The sequence below is a fragment of the Balaenoptera physalus genome (assembly GCF_965194825.1).
Source record: "Balaenoptera physalus genome assembly, chromosome: 16".
NCBI lineage: Eukaryota > Metazoa > Chordata > Mammalia > Artiodactyla > Balaenopteridae > Balaenoptera > Balaenoptera physalus.
The window spans coordinates 16,096,542-16,118,641 of NC_138898.1; the positions used below are offsets into that span (position 1 = coordinate 16,096,542).

At 43.3% G+C, this 22,100-nt stretch overlaps 1 long non-coding RNA gene and 1 pseudogene across 3 annotated transcripts in view; one reads left to right on the forward strand and one right to left on the reverse strand.

Annotated features, from left to right (window-relative positions):
• LOC309645385 overlaps positions 1–22,100 on the forward strand; it is a 43,460-nt gene that overhangs the window by 2,000 nt on the left and 19,360 nt on the right. The window contains exons 2-3 of one of the 2 annotated variants that reach the window (XR_014254851.1): positions 5,224–5,262; positions 11,687–11,732. This is a non-coding gene — a long non-coding RNA (uncharacterized lncRNA). The remainder of the gene's footprint in view (positions 1–5,223; positions 5,263–11,686; positions 11,733–22,100) is intronic. The other variant, XR_014254852.1, reaches the window with a different exon arrangement.
• LOC309645293 (mitogen-activated protein kinase 6 pseudogene) lies at positions 4,512–9,983 on the reverse strand (annotated as a pseudogene). Its single transcript has one exon. The product of its transcript is annotated as a mitogen-activated protein kinase 6 pseudogene (transcript).

Below are 22,100 nucleotides of genomic sequence, written 5' to 3' on the forward strand. Positions count from 1 at the left end.
AGTTCCTTTTACCATATCAGGTAAGATATGCACAAGTTCCAGAGATTAGGACAAGGACATCTTTGGGGGGCCAATATTCAGCCTACCACAATCTGGCATCCCTATTCCCAGCTGTGTGACCTTGGCCAAATCATTCAAACTTCCAAAGATTCTAGTTCTTCATGGGCAAAAAGCTGATTAAATAAGTTTTTAAGAGGAAACACCTTGCCCCATGCCAGGCAAACAGTGAGTGTTTTTAAAAATGGCAGCTCTTGTGGCAAAAGGCAAGGGATGATCCTGTCCAAACCATGTCGTCCTAGGCATTTGGGATAAACCCCTCTCCTCAGCCAGACCTTCAACCCACCCCCCCCCCCCCCCCCCGGTGGTAGCCAGAGTCCAGGTTGCAATCCCACGTACTGCCAGCAGGGGGAGAGGAGTGCAGGTCCTGGTCTCAAAGTCAGGTGAGGGCTGAGAAGGGATCTGGAGATTTCCCAGAAGTCCCTGTCCCATCCTTGAGGGTCATTATGTTTGGTTCCTCCTGGTGTTACACCTTATAAAACCAATTATCTCAGGATTGGAAGAGTCTCAGATGAACAACAATGACAACAAAAAGAATTTTCATTTTTTGAGGAATTACATACTCCAGGTACTGTGCTAAATAGTTTGCTTGTATGATTTCAATTACATCTTACTACAACTCTGTGAACAGCAAGCTAGGATTATCTAATTTACAGATGAGGAAACTGAAACCTGGAAAGGGAAAGTCACTTGCCCGGGGGCTCAAGATATTCAGTGAAAGAGCAGGATCTGAGCCCACGTTTGTATGAAACTATAGCCCTCAATTTTACTTTGTCTTAGAGTAAATGTAGACCTGCCTCTTTATTTTTACATGTTGGGAAAGAGGCTCAGAGAAGGGGAAGAATTTGCCTATGGTCACATGATGAGTCCGTGGTTGAGTTGGGATTTGAACTTCTGTCTTCTAAGTTTCTGCCTTGGCCATTCAGAAGTAACAGACTTTGAACCACTCCTTGAAAAGGTCCATTTCTTCATGTGTAAAATGAGAGGTAGTGTCCCTTGTGTAGGGGGTCCTTGGGAGAATTCAGTGGGATGGCATATGCAGAATTCTGGTACATCGACTCATGAAGTGTCTGTTGACTGGTGATGACCGTACCACTCAAGAGCAGAAGCGTCTTGGTTTGGAGGGCTCTAAACACCTTACCCTCCTAGCTTCACCCAGTCTCTGAAGGAAAAAGCTGGACATTGGCTATGTGCTGGAGGAGCCTGAGCTGTCTGTTTTCAAGGCGTGCGATTCTGAGCTCAGACAATCTAGAACTAGCTTCAATATTGATTCTAAGGTGAGGCTTATTTGGGATAGCACCATGGTATAGGACATAGTTTCTCAACCTTGGCACTATTGACATTTGGGGCTGGACAAGTCTTGTTGGGAGTGGATTATGCCATTCTGTACATTGTAGGGTGTTTAATGGCATCCCTGGCCTCTACTCACTAGATGACAGCACCCCACACTCACAGTGGTGAAAAGCAAAAAATGTCTCTAGACATTGCAAAATATGCCCTGGGGGACAAAATTGCCCCCAGTTATGGATCACTGGTATAGGAGGAAGCAAGCTGGCTTTTGGTCAGGCAGACCTGAGTCTAAATCCTTTATGTGTCACTCACCAGCTGTGTAACCTTGGAGCAGTTATTTACCTCTCTAACCCTTGGTTCCTTCAACCATAAATTCTATACTGACAGCTACTATTTGTTGAACACATTTTCATTGGCAGTGTGATGAGCTCTTTACCTGGTTAATCTCATTTAATTTTCAGTAACGGTATCCTGAAGGGACACTGACAGGGAGGAAGGGAAGGAGACAGGGAAGAGTAGTGTACATTAAGCATCTTCTCTGTACCATGCAGGACAGCAGACTCACACACATTTATCCTCTGCCACTAGCTGTGTGATGTTGGGCAAATCACCCTTGGGCTCAGTTTCCTCATCTGTAAAAATGATAGCAGTTGGGAATTCTGGTAAGATGAAGGCAGTGATGCCCAACATAGGTTTGATTCCTCCCAAATCCCCACATAGAAACAGAAGATTCGAAATAGAACAGAAAATTCCATACACACACTTACAACAAAACGAGGTGACCAGGTATCTTCATGAGCTCCAAAACACAAGTGAGTGAGGACAAATCAGCAATAGCTATGAGGCCCACGTGCCACTGGGGCCACTGTGAAGGAGAAATAAACAGCAAGCAACAAGGTGTCTGACAGACCTGAGAACTGGAGAAACCCCAGATTGCAACATATATTCATGGGAAAGCATGGCGGGGCAATCTGAGAACAGCAGCTGACACTGGAAAGGATTGTGCCAGCTCCTATCATGGGTGAGGGCAAGGGCCCTGCCATAAGGCCTAAGGGCTAATGGAGTTTAACTCCTTTGAATTCTTGAAATAACCACCAAGTCTTCCAGGGCAGGTCCTGTGCTGAGGAGAAACTATAGGGAAGGGAATCAAAACTGAGCAGAATAGGGAAAGCAGACATGAAAGAAAGAGAAGGGCTAGATGAAAGTGGGGGCAGGGGGAAGGGTGGAGGGGAGGGACAGTTAGGGAGCTTGGGATTGACATGTACACATGGCTATATTTAAAATGGGTAACTAACAAGGACCTACTGTACAACACAGGGAACTCTGCTCAATATTATGTAACAACCTAAATGGGAAAAGAATTTGAAAAAGAACAGATACATGTATATGAATATATAACTGAATCACTGTTCTGTACACCTGAAACTAACACAACATTGTTAATCAACTACATCCCAGTACAAAATAAAATAAAAAAAAAAAGAAAGTGAGGACGGGGAACAGAGCCAGAAAAACCTCAGAGAACAGGCCATAGTTTTGGGTTTTTTTTTTTTTTTTTAATATTTCAGCTTACTTTTTTTTTTTTTAAACTTTGGGTTTATTTAATTAATTTATTTATTTATTTATGGCTGTGTTGGGTCTTCGTTTTTGTGCGAGGGCTTTCTCTAGTTGCGGCAAGTGGGGGCCACTCTTCATCACGGTGCGCGGGCCTCTCATTATCGTGGCCTCTCTTGTTGCGGAGCACAGGCTCCAGATGCGCAAGCTCAGTAATTGTGGCTCACGAGCCCAGTTGCTCCACGGCATGTGGGATCCTCCCAGACCAGGGCTTGAACCCGTGTCCCCTGCATCAGCAGGCAGACTCGCAACCACTGCGCCATCAGGAAAGCCCTGGGTTTTTTTTTTAACAATATGCAGAAACGACAGAAAGGAGAGCTCTGTGAAGACAGAAAAGCTATCTTAACCAAGCCTCCTTCTCAGTGTTCAGAAAAACCAATCTCACATTAAAACAAGCAATGGAAAAGTATCAAAGTCAAATCCTGGGAATACAAAATTTACTATGAATGAGAGAGACAGAGGGAGAGAGAATAAAGAGGAAAATAACATCCCTACAGACAGTGAAAGCATTCCAAAAAGACATTTTTTAAAAAAAGGTTAAAACAGGCTAAAAGATATTCACAAAATGATAGGACAAAAAAGAACAACATAAATCAGAATTATAAAAATTCAGAAAAGGGGTGATATCTTGTGCAAGAACTAAAAATAAAAGAAAAACTATTTTAAAAAATGAAAACTAAACTAAATGGAACATAAGGGCAAAAATAAAATCAGCAAGTAGTGTTTTGAGATAAATAGGAAAAAGGGGGCAATTTGTAAAAATGAAAATTAAAAACAAAAGAATTTGAGAGGAAGTGACATATATTAAAGATAGGCAATGAGAATCCAACATATGAATAACAGGAGTCACTGAAGGGAACAAAAAAAAAAAATCAAAGCAAGGGAATACATCAACGACCCAGAATGACCAATATCAAGACATAGTTTAGAGACTTTCCTGGTGGCGCAATGGTTAAGAATCCACCCGCCAGTGCAGGGGACACGGGTTCGAGCCCTGGTCCAGGAAGACCCCACATGCCACGGAGCAACTAAGCCCATGTGCCACAACTACTAAGCCTGCGCTCTAGAGCCCGCGAGCCACAGCTACTGAGCCCGCGCACCGCAATGAAGAGTAGCCTCCACTCGCCACAACTAGAGAAAGCCCGTGCACAGCAGTGAAGACCCAACACAGCCAAAAAATAAATAAATTAATTAATTGAATTTAAAAAGACGACATAGTTTGGTAAAACGACTAGTTTTTTTTTTAAAATAAATTTATTTATTTATTTATTTATTTTTGGCTGTGTTGGGTCTTCGTTTCTGTGCGAGGGCTTTCTCCAGTTGTGGCGAGCGGGGTCCTCTCTTCATCGCGGTGCGCGGGCCTCTCACTGTCGTGGCCTCTCCCGTTGCGGAGCACGAGCTCCAGACACGCAAGCTCAGTAGTTGTGGCTCACGGGCTTAGTTGCTCCGTGGCATGTGGGACCTTCCCAGACCAGGGCTCAAACCCGTGTCCTCTGCATTGGCAGGCAGACTCCCGACCACTGCGCCACCAGGGAAGCCCAAAAACGACTAGTTTTTAAAGAGAAAAGAAAAAAAATTTTTTTTTTTTTACATTTAACCTAATTTTATTCATGCTTGCCTTGGGATGGGGAATAGATCATTCAGTAAAAACATACAGTAAAAACAAAATATGTCTTATGTACTTTTTTTTTTAAAAAACATCATGGTGATCATTCCATATTAGTATTTAATGCGTGCCTACTTCTTCTTTTTTCATAAATTTATTTATTTTTATTTTTATTTATTTTTGGCTGCGTTGGATCTTTGTTGCTGAGTGCGGTCTTTCTCTAGTTGTGGCGAGCGGGGGCTACTCTTCTTTGCGGTGCTCGGGCTTCTCACTGCGGTGGCTTCTGTTGTTGCAGAGCACGGGCTCTAGGCATCCGAGCTTCAGTAGTTGCAGCACGTGGGCTCAGTAGTTGTGGCTCGCAGGCTGTAGAGCACAGGCTCAATAGTTGTGGAACATGGGCTTAGTTGCTCTGCGGCATGTGGGATCTTCCTGGACCAGGGCTTGAACCCGTGTCCCCTGCATTGGCAGGCGGATTCTTAACCACTGCGCCACCAGGGAAGTCCCTCATGTACAACTTTTAAACTACAATAATGATGTACCTTAATTACTTCCATGCTCATAGGTCTAACATTACAGTTTGTTTTTTTTTTTAATAAACACAATTAAGACTTCTAGGAGCGTTTTATAATAAAGTAATTCCTAATTTTTCTTTGTAGACAGATCAAGCACCTCCGAAGTACAAATTCCTATACGCAGTGAGTACTTTAGTTAAAATGAATACTTAAGTAAATTAAGTACATGGACAGCCTTAGGATAAACTGACATTATATATTCAGCTAAGTAGGCAACAAACCATAGTGCCAAATGGAAAAAGTGTATTTGCAAATAAATTTCAAAAACTGTTAATTTTTATAATTAAATACAGAAAATATACTGATTTGCTAAAATAAATAAGATGTGATGTAGTAACACTTCACTATAAAGAATACATACCAGAACATTTATAAATGGTGAGTGAGTCTTATTAAGAATAGTTTACTACAATAAATGTTGGCTAAACAGAAGTGCATACTGTGAAGCACTATGGGTGATATATGTTTTGCCACATACTTTTGTTACCTTGAGGTAGATAACACATGTGTACCAAATTTGGCATTCATTTTCAGTTGCTGCTGGTATCATGTGTTTTTAAGAAATGTGTACAGTATGAAAAACTTGAAAATACTCATGAATGAAAAATGTTTTGGGAAAAAAATAGATATTTTCATGCAATTATGTACAGTCTCACTGTGTAAATTTCAAGGCAAGATTTTTGTTTCCTGTAAAACAGATCATTGTTCTATGAGAGAATGTTTTTTACTTGTCTTAGTGCATTTCTTTTGTCTCCTCCTGCATTGCATTATTTTGCACTATTCTTTATTTTTGTGTGCAAACGACATGCCAGTTAAAATGAAAACCATCTCACATGTAGGAAAAAAGTCTGGATTCTAAAAACCAAGAAAAAAATCCTTTCTAAATGACACCATCTGATTCAAGTAAAAAAATGACTTAAGCACTAGTAATAAAGAAGACAAAACACATTTCATGAAGAATACAAAAAGAAATGTCTGCTGAGTGTTTTAGTTCAGATGTTTCAGAATGCTGCTGTATGTTTTATGAGGAATCTGAGGGGAAGATTTCATAGCAGAAGGTGTTAATGTGGCCTGTATTGACTTAAGTGGTGACCCAACTGGACTGTGAAACTGTGGGATGCCTATGGATTCAAGCGGCTTGTTAAAGAGGAACTCCCCACTGTTGTTCAGAAATCCTTCCTCATTTCCTCTCTCCCCAAGCTTCCCATCCTCTACCGGCTCAGTTTCTAGCATTTCAGTATCCCCTTTCCTGCTAAAGAACTTGTCCAGGTAACTGGTGTAAGTGTTTTCCTTTTCAATTTGCTCATCCTTCCTTACCTCACAACAAAACTGATTTATGAGAAAACAGACCTCCCCACCACCCACAAACTGGCTATCCCAAGAAGACTGGTACAAGGCTTCTAATTGAGCCAAATTGGCCATTACTTTCTCCTGCTTTTCTCGGCTTACTGACTTTGATATCAAACTTTTCAATTCTCGTTGGGACACTGAGCTATTCAAGTCATTTAATTTGTCAACAACATCAGTAGGCTCATGTTGTGAACTAAGTTGAATAGTTCCTGCAATAAAGGAATCAAAGTCAAATCCCTGATTCTTTTCCCTTTCTTTTTCAGCCAGTTGCTGTGATGCTTCCTCTAGAGCTATCTGGGCTTTAACCAATCCATTCCTTTCACATTTTGACTTGCCTTTCTTATCAGATTTTTCTTTGCTTTGTTCTTTCCAATTGGAAAGATCTATAATAAGCTTGGGTTCACAGTAATGATTAACTTCACTCTCTCTCCAATCTAAGTTATCTAAATATGATGATGACCTCGTTTTGTAGTTACAAGTATGGCTACACTCCAGATCACAATATTTGTTTTCATGATGATCTGAGTATTGCCAACAAGGCTCAGTAGAGTAACTGGTGTCAAAAGCAGGATCCTTCAAATACTTTTCACGATCTCCATCCAAATATTTTCAAGGATCGACTCGTACTTCTTCTTCATCAGTGACATGGCACAGAGCTCTTGGGTCAAGCTGAACTTCATCAATATCAAAATTGTTATGTATAGGCCAATCATGGTCTGAAAATTGACAATCATGGTACCTTTCCCAGTTATAAATGTGACTATGAGTTTCATCCATAAGCAAAATATCATCTACTTCATCTTCAATATGAAAAGGATGACTTGAAATTGGCATATCCATTGGAAAAGAATAAATGCTCATGTAAGGATGGGAAAGCGCTTCTTCTGCTGTCAACCGATCCATGGGGCTAAATGTCAAAGTTTGTCCCAGGAAATCCAGTGCTTCTCGACTAATTCCCGGAAGCAGCTGAGTTAAAGGTTTGTGTGGCTCAGTCATGTCATTTCTAATGTAAACTGGAATTACGCTGAGCAGCTCCTGACGACCTTCCTCATGTACGACAGGAATAGATTCTAAAATCAGCTGCATCTGTTCAAGTTCATGGGCACCTGCAAAGAGAGTTTTACCAGTCAGTATTTCAGCAAAGATGCAGCCTGCAGCCCACATGTCAATGGCTTTAGTATAATTATGAGGAGAAAGTAAAAGACCTGGAGATCTGTACCATTTAGTAACCAGTCCTTCAGAAAGATGACCCTTATGGGAATAATGGGGATCCATGATCTGTGCAAGACCAAAGTCACCTATCCGCCTATCTTCAGCACCAAGTCTTCAGTATTAATGAAAAGATTAGCTGGTTTGAGATCTCTGTGCAGTATGTTTGCTGAGTGAATATATTTGAGCCCACGTAGCAGCTGATACATGAAAAGCCTGGCATGCTCTTCCAGTAACGGGCCCTGCTCCAGCACATTAGCCAAGTCTGTCTCCATGTACTCCTGAACAATGTAAACACTGTTCAGTTCGGTAAGACCCCACATCATCTGTTAACTGGCTTCCACTAGGACCAAGAATTTCAAACACCTTCACAATGTTATCATGGTCAAGTCTTCCAATAATTTTGATTTCACGTAGAGCATGTTTGACACTCTGGGGATCAGTAAGGACAATTTTCTTGATGGCTACTCTTTTGTCACAGTCATTGTCTACAGCAGAAAAAACCAAGCCATTGCCTCCACAACCCAATGGTTTTAAGTCCATATACCTAGAGCCCAGATCAAAACCATGAATGTTCATGAGACTTTCAAATTTCTCTGCCATTTTGAAACCCTTACTATTGCCTTCTCCTTCTGAATTGTTGAACTTGTATAAATAAGGATGAAAACTGGCATCAAAAGGAAAGATCTTTCAAAAAGGTAGAAAAAAATTAATTTTGCTTCCACAGCAAGATGGTTTCATTGCATATGCCAACCAGGCCTGTTGAGTTCCCCTTAGATTTAAAGCTCAAAAAGCTCTACTCATACTGAGAATGAAAAAGATTGCAGGACTCATAGTTCAAGAAAGGGGCAGCAACTCTGCAGGAATTTAAAGAAAACACTCAAGAAACTCAAACGGAATGAAATGACATACTATGCACTCAGATTTACTGTGCTGAAGGATTTAACATTTAACTAAAATGTGAATAAATCTGCACACAACAGGCTTCTTTAAACATTCCCCTCACAGTGTAGATACATTCAGTGTTGGACTGGTCCTGAGCAGCGTCTTTCTAAGGTGCTGGTAAGCACTGTTTCCGTTTTGCTTCTTTTCTTCCTTTGTTGCTGTATATTTCAGCAGGAAGCCCAGGTGGCTGTAGGTTAACAGATGTCTTTTGTTAGTGATCAGGTGGCTCCAGCTTGCCACTATCACAATCAAAGCTACCGTCCATCTTACTCTGATACAACGGGACTTCTCCGACTCATCTAGGGAGTGCGGGGCCCACGGACAGCCCCCAGTGTCAGCTCAGGTCTCCGGCTGTGCTGGCGGCAGCGGCGTCTCCGAGGCTCTCGCTTTGCTGCAGTCACTGCCATGTAACCAAGAAAAATTCTTTAGGCATCTTGGGCATCTAGACAAGAAGATTTTATTATGAGGTTATAATGAGACTCTTCATCAGCAGTGCTTTCTGCCGGAAACAAAGGGTGTAATATATTTAAGATACTCAGAGAAAGAAAGTATGAGTCAAAGATTTTATATCCAGCAAAACTGACTTTCTGTAAAGAACTATTATCAACCTGAAAGCACTCAGGGAGTACTTTCTCCATGAGCCCTTTCTGAAGAGTCTACTAGGGAGTGAGCTTCAGGAATGGTTAAGCATTCAATATATATCTACTGGTAGAACTAAAGCTAAATGATGGTAAAAAGAGAGACAATAAAGCATGTAATGCCTATATGCTCTAACAATGTAGCTGTAGTACAGTCCCTCAGAGTGGCAGAGAATGGGAATGGTGTATCAAAATTTTTGTATCCATTTTCAATATTCTAATTGACAGTGGTAGTTTTACTATAGTTATTCTAAGACTGTTGTATGTGTAAAGTGGGCTAAAGCAAATCAGTAATTATAGAATCTTTCAATTTTATCATCTCCTGTGTCCTTGAAAATCAAATATGCTAAGTGTGGAGGGAAAGGACATACAGATGTAATATAGAAGAGGTTAATTAAAAGCCCTGTAATGCTGTATTTGCATTGGAAAAATCAGTATGAGTTCAAGAGGTGACTTTAAAAAAAAAATGCATACTATGTATGTATATACACACATACATATAAATATATATACATACATAAAATATACATATGTATGTATAAATGTATACATATATTTTTGTATGTGTATACATATATAATATATGTATATTTGTATACATATACATATGTAGGTATATTTTATGTACATATGTATTTATATATAAATATTTATAGATATAAAATACCTAGTTCTATCCACTAGAAAGGCATAGAAACAATGACTATTGAAATGCCATTTTCTATTTAAAAAAATAAAAGGACATCCTGGAGAAACTGCTGATTCCAGATCAGCAGCAGGAAATATACAAGATAAGCCTGGACTATCTTGTCATATCAGACAACAAGGAAGCTATCAAAGGCCCTAGGGTCACATCCAAAGGACTCAGAAACCAACCTGAAGATGGGACAATTTCAGCTGCAACAAAGACAATAACTGCAAGTGATTGAAACTCATCAAGTATGTTTCAGTCCCTAAGTTCATAATAATATTTGGCAAAAACACTAATTGCTTACCTTCTGAGGGTGGCCTTGCTTTTCCTATGAGAACTCTACCACGGGTAACCAAGTCATAGATTAAGAAAAGCATCTTCTTATGAATTTATTACCACTAATACAGGAAAAAAATGATGCAATATTGTCATTTTGCAACCTGCAATGTATTAATATATCTTAGCCATTGTACACAATAGCAGCTAACATCAAGAAAAGAGCGAAACTCCAGCCATCTATGTGCTTCTCGATAAAAGAACACAGAACTGCCTAAAATCATGCCAACAGGATGGAACCTAGGTCTGATCCAGCTGCTAATTTGCAGGAAATGAAGAGGTCAAAGGGCCATGCTGAGCTGTAGTATGAGGATGCAATTGACAAAATCCAGACTTTGAGAAACTCTCCAGGTCAATTAGCCTCAGTTCTTCAACAGATAAACTGGAAGGGAAAGAAAGAGATATAGAGGGAAACTTTGGATTAAAAGAGGCCTAAAAACATATCAAATTTTTAAAAAATGGGCAAAACTAAACTTTAATGTCTAGGGATGCACACTTGGATGATTAAATGATTTAGAAAGGCAAGGATAGGGACTTCCTTGGTGGCGCAGTGGTTAGGAATCTGCCTGCCACTGCAGGAGACACGGGTTCGAGCCCTGGTCCAGGAAGATCCCACACACCGCAGAGCAGCTAAGCCCTTGAGCCGCAACTACTGAGCCTGTGCTCTACAGCCCCCGAGCCACAACTACTGAAGCCCGCGCGCCTAGAGCCCGTGCTCCGCAACAAGAAAAGCCACCGCAATGAGAATCCCGCGCACTGCAACGAAGAGTAGCCCCCGCTCGCGGCGACTAGCGAAAGCAACGAGGACCCAATGCAGCCAAAGTTAAATAAATAAAATTTTTTTAAATGCAAGGATAAAATTACTATAAAAGTCAGGTCAGTGGTTACTTTTGGGGGGAGGGGCTATGACTGGGATGGGGTACATGGAGGGGCCTCTGGGGTGGCTGCAAGGTTCTATGTTGTGACCGGGTGGTCCGTACAAGGGTGTTTCCCTTGAGATAACTCACTAAGCTACAATTTTAATTTGTATGATTTTCTGCGTCTGTAGTTTGTTTTACAACATAAAGGTTTTAAAACATGAAAACGTAGCACCTACCTCACTGTGTGTTTGTGGATGTGTGTACATATACACATGTATGAATATGTGGCTTCTGGGAGCACCGGCTACCTAGTAGGTACTCACTAAGTATGAGTTCCGGTCCCTGTTAATCCTGTCAGACACCCTCACCGGTGTGATTCCAGTGCCATGACTAACTTGTGTGACTAATCAAAAGTAGTTCATGCTTATTAAGTGATTATTATGTGCCAGGAACTGTTCCCAGTATATCTAATCTAACTGACTCCTCATAACCCTATTGTTATTATTCCCATTTTACAGAGATGAAAACTGAGACTCAGAAAGGTTTTCCATGGCCACACAGAAGGTGAGAGTAGCCTGGTTTTGAACCCAGGCAGTCTGGCTCCCCAGTGGCTCTTACTGTTTTCTATTTGGTGCCCAGTGCCCCCGTTTGTGATAATAACCCTCCACCCCCCTTACTGAGTGCCTGCCAATGTCTGTGCCATCCCTTGACACTCATTACCTGAATCTCACAACAGTCCTAGAAGGTGCAGATGCTCGTTAGCCTGCATTTGACAGATGAGAACTCAGAGGCGTGAAGGAACCTGCCCAAAGTAAATGGCCGTGTCACGGGTTTGAATCGTGGATGGGGAGGGTTCGTACTCTTTGGCCCTGTGAATCTGAAGGACGAAATGTTCCCTGCTCTTAACCGGATGTTCACCTGATGGATCTGACCCAGTCTGAGGTCATGGGTTGCCCAACCAGCCATCCAGAGCCTGACTTGGCTTGAGAATTATTCAGACCAGGGCTGGGAGAAGTCAGGGGCTTGGCAGGGGCCAGATATGCCTGACCCCATCAGGGAGTCGTGCAAAGCTCATGATCCGTGGACCCCGTGAGCCAGAGACTTCTGTTTCTCTGTGTGCCAAGCTTTTTGCTCATAAGAGCCTCGGAATCAGGACCCAGAATAGAGCTGGTCACCTCTCTGACTTGAAATAAAGACGTGCTGTGGGCTGGCTGTGTGGATTTCCCAGAAGAGGTGAGAGCCCAGCTGTGTTTTTCTGGTCACACATTGATTTTCTAACCTGAGTCAGCATGACTGCTTGGAGGCATAGGCAACCGGGCTGAAGCACTTCCCAAACAGGGCCTGGAATGGTGAGGGGACCAGGAGGGGTGGAGACATCACACCCCCTGCCCCACCAGTACCACCCGAAGAGCCTGCCCAGTTCAGCCTCACTGTATTATTTACACCCAGAAGGACCGAGTTCTTACCAAATACCAGGCACTGTGCTAAGCACTTCACAAGTATTCACCCAACTAACCTCGCAAAGACTCTATTGGATAGGGGCTCTCACAAGTAACATTTGACAGGTGAGAAAACTGAGACCCAGGGAGGCAAAATCACATAGAAACAGTCACTCGAAGATGGAGTTGCTGGTCCGTGATTGTGGACCCAGAGTCAGATCCGGCAGCGCTTTGGAGATTCACATCACTCAGCCTTCACAACAAGCCAGTTAGGTAGGTATTGTCACCTCCACGAAGATATGAGAAAGCTGAGGCTCAGGGAGGTGGATGTGACTTGTACAATGTTTCTAGAAGGTTCTGCCGTGACAGCCAGTGATCACTTTTCAAGAGAACAGTCCAAAGTTCACAACTGATAAAATTTGGCCGTGGTCACTCAGACCCCCTATATGTATGATTACTTCCACTTTCACCCACATTTTCCTATGATGGGAAGAGGAGCATGGACTCCTTTGGTGGCCATCTTTGGGGAAGGGTAGAACGGGGTAATGGGTGCTCTTCTGGAGGAGGTGACTATTTGGAGAGGCTAACATGTGACCCCTGTGGGGGCCTTGTGGTCTGATGTGAGCAGCGACATCTAGAGGCTGGGAGAGATGGGCTGCCCAGCTGCACTGGTGAAGAAGCCGGAGAGTGTGGGTGTGCTGAGGTCAGGCCACACACCCAGGTGCTTCAGGGCAAAGTCTGCTTGAGTATTTCCCATGGACCAGCATGGGCAGAGAGCACATGTAAGGGGCCATCTTGGGCCCTGTCCCATAGGACCTTCAGCAAGAAGCTAGAATTCGATGTTAGATGCCTACGGGCTGAGGAAGGAGTTGCTAGGGACTCCCAGGAAGAGACCCCCTTGCGTCCATCAAGGTCAAGAGTGAGAAGGGCTGGCACAATGGCCATTTCCATGAGCCCGCAACAGCGTCCCATGACAGAAAGGGGCAGCTTTAAATGTCTGCTGGGCACAGAGAGCTCAGAGCCAGCCAGGATGGCAGCAGGTCAAGTGAGACCCTCCTCTCCTTTCCCCGTCTCTACCCAGCCCCCTTGGCCCCATGTGTGGGAGAGGGGAGGATAAGGAGAGGCGCTACCCCCGCTACCTTCTCCAGGGCAGCAGTGGGGCTGCCAGCCTGAAGCAGTACCAGGCGGGGCCAGGGGAGAAGGTCTTAACCCAAATCAGGCTGGGAGTTTTGATTAGTAGCTTGACTGGACATTCTGTTTGCTAAATTGATATTGTGTTTGTGACCTAAAGTGACCATAGCACTGTCTGTTTCTAGAGAGTGAGCAGAAAAGTAATGGGGATGGGTTTTCACCTAGTGGTGGGGAAAAGTCTCTCCACTGAATACATTTTAAAAGGGACATTGGAAGGCAAAAATAAAAGTGTGTTTTGATCATGCCACAGGTAAGGTTTGTTCAACATACTGGTCGCAGCAAGATGGAGAATTATCCAAAACAAGCCTGAGAAGTGAATGTTACAGAATGCCCTAGAGCTTGGTTCATTAGGCAGGCAAGAAGTGTGAGTGCTTCTGGGAACCTCTTGGGTCCTTTATGGGGCCAGCACGCCCATCCCCCCCAGATGCTTCAGTTGTTGGCTTCTAATGGCCTACTGTTTCTCCTTCTCCTGAGAACTGTGTCAGGAGTCACCTCACCCACAGAGTAACTCACAGCCAATGACCAGCTGGTACCAAGGGACAGGAACGAAAGACCAGCCACCTCGCAAGACTTCACCTGAGACCACATCCTTGTTCCGTTCCCTGCCTATCCGCTTCCCTCCCTCCCTTACAGGTTCCTTCCTTAATAAACCACAAGTACCCAACCCTGCCTCAGGCTCCACTTCCAGGGAACCTGCCTGAAGACAGCCGGAGCCTCAGGACATGCTTTTTTTTGCCTCGCTGCAGCATGCAGGATCTTAGTTCCCCAGCCAGGGATCAAGCCGTGCCCCCGGAAGTGGAAGCACTTGAGTCTTAACCACTGGACCGCCAGGGAGGTCCAGGGCATGCCTTTGTGATAGGGCCATCTTACTAGTTCTGAGCCAGGCCCTCCATTAGCAAGACTTCTGGACCCCAGATCGCACTGACCTAGGTTCAAAACCCAGCACAATCACTTAACTGCTGTGTGACCTTGGCCAATGTCTGGTTACTACACCTTAGTTTTCCTCATCTGTAAAATGGAGAAAAACAACCACCACCTCACACAGCTTTTTTTTTTTTTTTAATTAATTTATTTATTTATTTAGTTTTGGCTGTGTTGGGTCTTCGTTTCTGTGCGAGGGCTTTCTCTAGTTGCGGCGCGCGGGGGCCGCTCTTCATCGCGGTGCGCGGGCCTCTCATTATCGTGGCCTCTCTTGTTGCGGAGCACAGGCTCCAGACACGCAGGCTCAGTAGTTGTGGCTCATGGGCCTAGTTGCTCCGCGGCATGTGGGATCCTCCCAGACCAGGGCTCGAACCCGTGTCCCCTGCATTAGCAGGCAGATTCTCAACCACTGCGCCACCAGGGAAGCCCCCCTCACACAGCTTTATAAGAATCAAACAGACACAAGCACCAAGCATAGTGCCTGGCACCATCAATGTCGCTATTATTATTCCTCCAGGCTAGCAGCACTGACCCCATGCAAAGGAGGCAGCCTTTACCATCTAGTTGAGGATGCTGTGTCCTGGGATAAGTCGCCAGACCATGGGATGGCTGGGGTTCAGCTGTAATAAAATAGCCACCTTTAATGAAGCACTTACTGTGTCCTAGTCTCCATATGTCCTAGTTCACTGTATCTTCACTACCTTTCAAAGCTGACATGATTATCTCCATTTTATACATGAGAAAACAGAGGCTCAGGAAGTCTAAGAAACTGTTTATGGGGTCCACAGATTAAAAAACAACAACAACAACAAAAACTAGTGCATCTAGAATGGCTAAAATTGAAAAGACTCACTGTAGCAGCTGGAACTCTCATACACTTGGAAATGCAAGATAGTACAACTGCTTCGTTGTACTATCTTGCACTACTTTGGAAAATAGTTTGCAGCAGTTTCTTAAAAAGTTAAACATACACTTATATGACCCAGCAATCATACTCGTAGGTATTTACCCAAGAGTAATGAAAATATTTGTGTACTCAAAGACATGTACCTGAATGTTCTTAGCAGCTTCTTTTATAATAGCCCAAAATACTGGGGAAAAAATGTCCATCCACAGGGGAATGAGATAAACACACTGTGATATATATATATATATATATATATATATATATATATATATATATATATATATATATATATCACAGAAGATGTATGTATTACTATATATATATAATTCAGCAATAAAAAAGAACAAACTATTGCTATGTGAGCAATATGGATGAATCTCAAAATAGAATGAAAAAAGCCAGACAAAAAAGTACAAATTGTATGATGTCATTTCTATAAAATTCCAGAAAATTTAAAGTAATCTATAGTGAAAGAAAGTAATCTATGGTGACCATGGTTGCCTGTGAATGGGGATGCGATGAGGAGGGGACGGCTTATAAAGGGGCCTTAGGAGAAAATTTTGGGGTGATGGAAACGTTCATCATCTTGATTGTGGTGAATGAGTTCATGGGTATGTACAGATATCAAAATTCATCAAATTATACAATTTAAATAGGTGTCATTTATTGTATATCAATTATACTTCAATAATGCTGTTTAAAAAAGAAATCTAGAGAGTGACACAATTAGGATTTGAACCCGTGTGTGTCTGATGTGAAATCACTTGAGCTGATAAGCCAGTAAAAGGCCTCCTTTCTGGGCTGGAGACATAGAACCAGTCCAAATGGTACCACCTCCAGGAAGCCTTCCTGTCCCCTCTAAGGAGAACTGTGGCCTTTTGGAAACCGCATCCCCTGTGGCCTCAGCCCACACTGCCCTCTTACCTGCCTTCAGGATTTGTCAGTGGCTCCTTTCTCCATGTGGGAACCTTCCCTTGTGTCCTCCCCCATATTGGCCTCCTGGTTGAGAGCCCTGCGCCAGAATCAGATGGACCGGGGTTTGAATCCCAGCTCAGCCATTTACACCCACTGTCTGACCTTGGATTGTTCCTTACCTCTTTGACCTTCAGCTTCCTCATCTGAATAATAATAGAAGCTACCTGGAGATTGCCTCAAGGATCAAATGAGAGATAGTTCATGTTAAACAATTAGCGTAGGGCCTGGTGTGTAATAAAGCACTCAATAAATGTTAACTATTATTGATCTTCACCTGGGCAGTGGCTGCTGACTGTTTAAGTTTCTCAGGCTTTGAATCAAGTACTTACCGCCCCAGCTATATTTATTGACATGGAAAGATGCCCAAAGCATACTCTTGAGAGGCAAAAAGCAGGCTATACAACAATATATGCCTCACAGGTCATTTTAAGGATTAAAGGGAAAAAATGGACATATATCTCTTAGCACAGTGCCTGCACACGTGAAGAGCCCACTGAAAGCTAGCTGTGATTATTATTTTTTTTTTTTAACATCTTTATCGGAGTATAATTGCTTTACAATGTTGTGTTAGTTTCTGGGCTTTCCTGGTGGTGCAGTGGTTAAGAATCCTCCTGCCAATGCAGGGGACACTGGTTCGAGCCCTGGTCTAGGAAGATCCCACATGCTGCAGAGCGACTAAGCCCATGTGCCACAACTCCTGAGCCTGCGCTCTAGAGCCCACGAGCCACAACTACTGAAGCCCATGCGCCTCAGCCCGTGTTCCACAACAAGAGAAGCCACCGTGATGAGAAGCCCGCGCACCGCAACAAAGAGTAGCCCCCGCTCGTAACTAGAGAAAGCCCATGCGCAGCAACAAAGACCCAAAGCAAAAAAAAAAGTTGTGTTAGTTTCTGCTGTATAACAAAGTGAATCAGGTATATGTATACACATATCCCCATATCCCCTCCATCTTGCTCCTAGCTAGCTGTGATTATTAATGTGAAAGCATTTCTGTAGCTTGTCCAATGCTACTTTCAAATATTATCACGTGAGTTCCTATAAAACAAGATGATGTTTGTCATCACGCTTTGAGAATGAGTCAGAGAGACAAGCCTGTGCATTCCCTTCTGCCTTCCTTCTGATGCAGTTCAGAGGGCTATCGTGGGCAGAGCTGGAGTTGGACTTGGGACACATTGGTCTCCTGTGGATTCTGGTACTTTCTTATGTGGTCCTGGAGCAAAAGAAAAGAAAAGCATTGCCCTTTGGAATTGAGACTCCAAGCTTGGATAAAGGATGTTCTTTGCAGGAACTGAGGTGCTACGACAACGTGTAGGCACTTGAGGGCGCTCCAACCAATCTACAATAGAGAAAATTACAGAAGGGGGTGATAATAATGCAGCTGTTACATTTAACAGTAGCTTCTGTTTACTGAGTTCTTACTATGAGCTCTTAAAATGTGCTAAGAGACTCACAAACTTTACCTCATTTAATCCTTACAAGCACCCCATCAGTTAGATACTATTACCAAAGATTTTAAAGATAGGGTGTATTGCTCTTTAGAATTTAAAAAATATTTTTATGGAGTCACAATTCACAACTTTTATAAACTGTACAAACACTAAGTGTACAGCCTGAAAAATTGTTGAAAGCGTACACACACAGGTAACCCACACACGCATCAAGATATAAAACTTTTCTAACACCCTTTCCATTCACCCCTACTCTCACCCAAGGCAACCGCTATCCTGACTTCTATCACCATTTATTCATTTTGCTTGTTTTTGAACTTCGTGTAAATCAAATCATACATATGCAATGTTTTGCGTTGCCAGGTCTAACACATAAAAATCCAGGACGTCAGTTAAATTTGAATTTCCCATGGGACATATTTATGCTAAAAAAAAAAATTCTTTATCTGAGATTCAAATTTAACTGAACATCCTATATTTTATCAGCCTACTCTAGTATTTTGTGCCTGGTTCCTTTTAACATAGTTGTGAGATTCACCCACGTTGTTTTGGTTATTGGTAACTTACTCTTTTTCGTTGCTGTGTAGTATTCCATTCCATGACTATATCGCAATATATTTTTTCTTTGTACTGTTGAGGGGAAGGGAGGGTTCCTTTTAGAAAGGCAGCCTAGATAGTGTTAAGCAGTGCACTCTGGCATCAGGTGCCTAAGGGATTTGAATCCTAGCTCCACCTCTTCCTACTTGTGAGACCTTAGCCAAGTGACTTAATCTCCCTGTGCTTCAGCTGGTTTGACTTTAATGTGGGCTAATAATAGTACCTTGAAGGTTGTTGTAAGGTTTAAAGGAGATATTACATATATGTCTCTTAGAGTAGGGCTCGGTACAGAGTTAGCACCTGATGAATGTTGCCAGTGTCATGGTACCCATTAGACCTAGGACAAAATTAAAGTTCAGAGGCATTAAGAGACTTGCTGAAAGTCACGTATCTGGTAAGTCATGGAGCCCTTTTGTCATCAATATTGGCTAAATTAAAGTCATTCACTCAACATTTTTTTTTTTTTTTTGAGCACCTGCTATGCACCGGGCACTGTTTAAGGCCTTGAAGTGACACAATGAGCAAAACAGCCAAAGCCCCTGCCATTATAAAATATACATTCTCTGAGTGCTCATGTTGCTGTTTCCCTGCTATGCACTTTACCTGGGCTTCTCACTAGTTACTTGAAATAATGTCTGAAAGGCACTTAGCATGGAGCCCCACAGGCATTACTGTTCCAGAAACAACAGCTATTAGCCAGATAGTAGCAATCTCTATGGCAACAGTGTGTGATGGGCTCAGCAGCCCCATTTTACAGATGAGAAAACTGATGCTTGGAGAGGTTAAGGGACTTGCTTGAGGTGACACAGCTAGTACTGGCAGAACAGGAATTCAACATCATGTCCACCTGACTCCAAAACCCTCCTCGGTTCTCAATGCTTGTTTTTATGTCTTGAGCTCTGCTCTGGAGTGCAGATGTTACAGGTTCAAGTCCCAGCTTTGTGACTCCAGGCAAGTTATTTGCTGTCTGTGAGCCCTAGTTTCCACACCTCTACACAGGATTGCCTTGGGGATCTACAGAAAGCTCTTGGGGCAGATACAGGCAGAGAACAAACAGACGCTAGTGGAGATCTAGCGTCAGGAGGGGGCTTTTGAATGTGTAAGCTGCTCAACCCTTAAATCAAAAACCTTCCTTACAGGGAATTCCCTGGCAGTCCAGTGGTTAGGACTCTGTGCTTCCACTGCAGAGGGCACGGGTTCGACCCCCAGTCGGGGAACTAAGATCGACATGCCACGTGGTGCAGCCAACAAATAAATAAAGTTCTGATTACTGTAAAAAAAAAACAAAAAACAAAAAACCTTCCTTACATAAATGAGCTTAAACACATGGAAAGATGCTTAGAATTTCTTATTGAGTATATTTAAAAATCCGGTTTGAAAACCACAAGCCGGTGTAACTCCCATGTACGGAGGATTCACTGAACAATCACTTAGGTAGCAGCACTTATTCTGTATGGGTTCTGTCCTAGGTGCTCTGGAAGTAGTTTCTTCCTTTAGTGCTCCTAACAGCACTGTGTGGCAGGTGCTGCCTTAGACAGTTGTGCAGGTGGAGAAACTGAGGCAGGGGAGAGTTAACACTCTCAAGGCTGCCTGGGTAGCTTGGAGCTGCCACCCAGACCACGACACTTCGGCCTCGGAGGCTGTGCTCTTGAACCCTTAGCTCTGCTAACTCCGCTATTGGTGGTTTTTCTCTCTGGGTAGTAAAACTTCAGTGTTTTGAACTTTCTTCTTTATGCTTCTCTGCATTATTTGAGCTTTTATGCTATGTAGATTTTGTTTTTTATAAAACAAAACAATACACTAGGGTTCTAAAGTGGGCTTTCGATGTCTTTAAGAATTAGCTGTGAATGCTTGTAGGGACAAGCCACTCCCAGTCTTTTTTGTGATGGGGAGACTGCAGTCCTTGGAGTTGGGGACTCACAGCCCAGCCCTGATGTCCCCCCACTCCAGGGCACTCTGTGACCCTGGGCAAGTCACGATGTCTAGTCACCACGTTCCTCCGACAAGGCTTGTAGCACAGAGTAGGCCTCAGTAAACGTCCCCTGCTACAGAAGGAGCCGGTCACTGTGCCCTCTGGGTCTCGTTCTACCTCCAAAATCCGTTCCCTGCCTTCCCCCAGGGCCCCGAGAATTAGTGAATGAATCACGCACTATAAAGTGCTAATAGTTTATAGGTTTTTTAAAACGCAAGTGGCAAGAGACACAAGCCACAGCCAGATGGATGACTAATGGGGGCCCATGGGCTGGGGGGCGTGGCCGTCCAAGAACCCCAGAAATCACTGCCCAGGCTGGTAGGGGAAGGGCTCAAGCCTCACCCCAGGAAGGGGTTGTTGGGAGTTTTCTGCCCGTGACCCCACTCATGACCCCAACTCCTATCACCCCAGCCTCAAAAAGGCTGGGCCCACAGAGCCATAAATTCCTGCTATCATTAGACAGTATCTCTACAGCTCAGGCTGTTTGCCAGGAGCCCTACAATTATTTTTATCACTTACGAGTCCTATAATTATTTTTTATCACTTTTTTCTCACAGCAGACTTGCAAGCAGGGCTAGTTTTGCTCTCTTTCGGTTTGGAGTTGGGGGAAACACAGCCCCCAGAGGGTGTCAGGGAATTTCCTGGCTTTGCCCAAAACTCTAGAATGGGTCAGGGTTTGAACTCACCCCGTCAGGGGCTGAGCTGGGGCTTTGTGTGAGGCCAGAAGTTTGGGAGAATTGGGAGGTGGAAACTGGGAGCCATCGGGAGCCAGGGAAAGGCTTCAGGCTCATCTACTTCTTGGCTGTGTGACCAGGGCAAGTCACTCAACTTCCCTGTGCCTCAGTTTCTTCATCAGTCAAATGAGGAAATAATAAAAATACCCAACTCATAAGTTAGTACAGTTAAGTGCTCAAACACTGTGAGATTCTATTTGATCTTGAGTTGGGACCAAGATTTTAAATTGAGACCCTGGCTTCCTGGTTGACTTGGGCAAGTCCCTTGTCCTCTCTGAGCCTCAGATTCCTCATCTGTAAAATGGACATTATCTTGCTTGCCTCACACCTTGGCTCTCATATCTCCAGTCCTATCAGCCTGGCGTTCTTCAGGTCCTCAAACAGCCAACCGTTCCCTCTGCTTGGAACTGAGCCCAACCCTCCCAACCCCAGCTTTGCCTGGGTAACTCTCCATTATCATCCCAGACATCCTTCCTTCTCTCCCTCCCTTCTTTTCTTTACTTATTCAATAAATATTTATTGAGCACCTACTATGTGCCAGGACTGTGCTAAGTGGTAGAGAAGACAGGCAAAGTCCCTGCTTTCATGAAGGGGAGATAGACAATAAACTAAAAAGAGAATCAAACCAAACCAAAACAAAAACCAAAGCAATTACAAACTATATTAAACACTTCATAAAGGAGGATTAGAGCACCATAAGAGGAAGTAACTGGGAAAGGTCACTTTCCAGAGAGGCCTCTCCAAGGAG